Source organism: Pteropus medius, unplaced genomic scaffold (assembly GCF_902729225.1).
Source record: "Pteropus medius unplaced genomic scaffold, Ma_sr-lr_union100, whole genome shotgun sequence".
Lineage (NCBI taxonomy): Eukaryota > Metazoa > Chordata > Mammalia > Chiroptera > Pteropodidae > Pteropus > Pteropus medius.
In genome coordinates, this window is record NW_024351073.1 from 25,495,169 (window position 1) to 25,499,102 (window position 3,934).

Consider the following 3,934-nt stretch of genomic DNA (forward strand, 5'->3'; position numbering starts at 1 on the left):
GCCCCCCGAGGCAGCGGGCGGCCCGGGACCGCGTGTCCCCCGCGCCTGCTCAACTCCCGCCCGTGCGTGGGGATGGTTGCGGGCGAGCTCCGTCAGCACCCAGGGCCGTGGGTATGGCCACATGCAGGGGACCAAGCTGTCGGCTGCGGTTGACCAGGCGAACTCTCTCCTGACCTTTTTGAGGAGTTTCAGGACAAAGCAGCTTGGACCACTAAGTACAGCGCTGGGAGGACGCTTCTCTGTTTTCAAAAGCCGGTCGCCAAGTCCCACTTCCTGGAGAGCGTGACGCTGGCGGTCTCACCTGCACCTGACTGACGCTGCGCGGCGCGCGTGCGCAGCGCGTCTGTGCCGGTTTTCCCTTGAGTCACCGAAGAGGCACCAAAATACGGGAAGAAAATAGTGTCACAAGCAAATTATTTTAACTCTATTTCAAAGCGCATTGTTTTAAACACCCGCCGGCCAAATTCAGAAGTATTAAATCTTAGATTTGAGAAATCACATTCCCCAGATGGGGTATTGGCCACGCCCCCCTTTTTGTCCTTATTCTCGTGGGAGACACGGTGGCCATAACTCCTCAGGCCCACACATGAAAATCATCTGCTCGCATTGCTCTTTCATGGCATTTTGTGGGGCTGACATAATCAGAAGGCATAATTCAATTTTTTTGAATTAGCCATTTATGACAGTGCGGGCAAGACACAAACATTCCCGTGAATCATGCAGACCAATAATGGAAACTAAAAATAAAGTGACTTTTCCCCATCATCAGGGTAATGGTTTAATTGTGTACAGTTATCCTTACGTTAAAAGCTGCATACCTGGCAAGCTTTATCGGGTAACAGGGACTTTTAAATGTGCCAATGTTCCTACACAAGTAACGTGGGTCAATTGCAAAAGGGATAACCATAATGATTAAATCATTAAAATTTTGTCTATGCTTCACAGAGCATAGAGAAAATTAACTTCCCACCAACCTCATTTTTCTGCTGAACATGAAATAATGATTTTCTGCCAGTATAATTACAAAGCTAACATCTGATAGAGTCAGCATCCAGCGGGGATTAGCGCAGGCATGAGTATTAGACCTCATTACCAGCTTGACTGCAAAATTATTACATCTTGTAATTGGAGGGTGAGATTTATATACAGATTGGCCGGGTTTCTGTAAGATTGTAATTACAAGCTTCGTTGGTTCGCTACTTATCGCGTGGTGCAGGAGGAGGCAAAAACAAGCAGAGGGAAGACCATTTCATTAAGCTGTAACCCCATCAAGGGAGGAGCGCTGAGACGTCGCTGTATTTATTAGGCCAAACAGAGCTGTTTGCAGAAGGGGAGGCCATTTATTGCCGCCTGACAAATGGGATTTCATTTATTTAACCTCGGCGATCTATTTCAGTAAAATGTACAAACGAGCCATCCATTTTATGATTCCGGAGTCAACGCTCAATTATCTAAAGGCTAACTGAGTGTTAAAGTGGCCATCTGCTAGGATGAATTCATTGATTTAATTTGCTTCATGTTGCTGAATGACTCGGGGAGGCGGGGAGGAGGGGCCGGGCCTGTGTGAGTGATGGGGGCGCCGGCTGGTGCCACCCCCGAGCGTGCGTGCGCGCATGCGCGCGTGAGCGTGCATAATCCTTCACACAATGGAAGGCCGCGATCAATAGCAGCTCACGTTTTATGAGACGAGGAGTTAAGTCGCTCTGCCCAAGCCAGAGCTCTTCTGTCCTCCCCGAACAAGTACTCTCGTGGTCGAGCGAATATTGACAGGCTGGCTTCTTCGCGGCTAATTTGGAGGGCGCCCGGGCCAACCGGCGGGCGGGCAGTAATGGAGCCCTCATTAGAGTTCATCGCGAAAGCTGCAGATCGATGCCCGCGCCGGCCGCCGGCCCCGGAGGAGGCGCACCGCTTGCTTTCGGCCGGCGTCAGCCGGTCCTCATTACCCTTCGGCTTCTTTAAAAATACGGATATATTTTTTCGAAAGTAAATAAGCCAATGAGTGGCGCGTCTCTCCCTGAGCCGGTGCTGAGCGTGGTCGGTGCTGGCGGCTTGGCGAGGAGGCGGGGGAGGGCGCGGCGGCCCCCCGCAGGCCCCGCCGTGTCACCGGGACAGCCCGGGGGACGACCCCGGGAACAAAGGCTCAGTTCCTTAGGACTCGGTGCTGCGCTCCCCGCACCCTCGCGGCGCAGCCCCGCAGCCTGGCGCCGAGCGTGTGCGCCAGAAGGGAATGTCCTCGGCAGTCACGGAGATGCCTCCCCTGGTCCCTGGTGTGGGGGTGTCTTTGTGAGAGAGGAGAGGCCCCTTGGAGCTCAATGACACACGTTTCCAGAACGTTCTTCTCTACGAGAGGCTGCCTCCCCGCCCCTACCCCGCCACGAACGGCCCCTGAGCAGATGGCAACGCTGCCGCGTCGCCGGGAGCGCACCGGGAGCCTCGCCGCCGCGGAACAGAGAGCTGCTCAGTGCGCGTCTTTCTCGCCGCGGCCCGGCGTCCCTCAGGTGTGCCTTGAACTGGGCGACCACCCCCTCAGGAGGGGACGGGGCGGGAAGGCCTCCGCCCAGGGTGGCCACAGCTCCGAGCCCCTGAGAGCCGCAGGCTCCGTTCGCGCTCCGGGCCGCTTCCATGCCGCTTCCTGTCACGGTCACGTTCTCGGTCCGTGTGTCCCGTCCAGCACGTGGCTGAGCACCCGCCTCGGCTGCCGCGCCCCACGCACCTCCCTGTCACTCACACCCACACGTCCCCCGCAAGCCTCCCATCCCAGATCCGCCGTTAGACACCTGCTTCCTCCCCGACTCGGCCTTCCAGAGCCTCCACTAGCCCGCCGCGCGGACGCGGCCCCACTCGCGCGTTGACGCGGGGCTTCCATGCAGGGCGTCCACTCGGTCTCAGAGCGGCTCCGGGACTAGAAGCAGGGGTGAGATCCTGCCGGAGAAGTGTGGAGGGGGAGCCGCTGCGCCCTTGCTGGTCGCGGCAGGGACCCTCCATCCTCGCCCGCCACGCCCATCGCCCCGCCCCTCCCCCACCTCTAGGTGTCCCCACTTCCTGCTTCTCTTCTGGACGTCGTATTAGCCATGGCTGCCCAAGGGGCACGGGCACGACAGTCGCTCTGCCGAGAGTCCCTTACTAGCGAGGAAACCAGACGACAGCCGGAGGGCCCATCCTCCTTCTAGAATCAACCCCAGAAGTGAGTGGCCAGACGCTCATCTCCTTTGTCCCTGGCCGGGACTTCCTGTGTCGCCCAAGCTCTCAGTGTCCACATCGGCCACATGGAGGCTGGCCGTGGGCAGGCGGAGCTGCGTCTGTCAGGCGCCAGGCAAAGGGCCGCGAGCATCCAGGCTGGGCACACCCAGTGCCCCCAGAGAGAAGTCTGCCGAGAGCAAGCGCGCATCCTGGGCCTGGAGCCCGCGCTCATCCAGTCGGAGGGGACGAGAACAAACGGGCCGCTCGTCCGCAGTCAGACGCCCCGCCGGGGCCGATACCCACGGGCCTCGCGTTCGGCGAGACGCGGCTCCGTTTCTAACGGGTGTTCTGAGGACCATGCGTCCAGGTGGCGGTGTGTCCAGTGCGTTACTTAGGAAAACACCCGCACCCAGGCTGGGGCCCTCCCATGGCAGCACGTCGCCTGGATTCCCCAACGGTGGCTGCTTTTGCCGTGACAGGCACAAGCGTTTCTTTACCTCTGCTTGAAACAGACTGAAGCCCGTGATGGCGTTGCATTTACACGATACATTTAGCATCTCTCTTCAACATGTTTTCACCACGGTGATCAACACGTGGTCATTGAGAACTCTTTACACTTGAAACTCTGAAAACGATTAATAAATTGGCCGAATTATGCATTGGAATTTATTTGTTTTAGATTTAAGGAAACTTGTTCGCTTCTGCTAGAAATCCACTGCTAGCATCGAGACGAGCGACTGGTCTTTCATTCAGT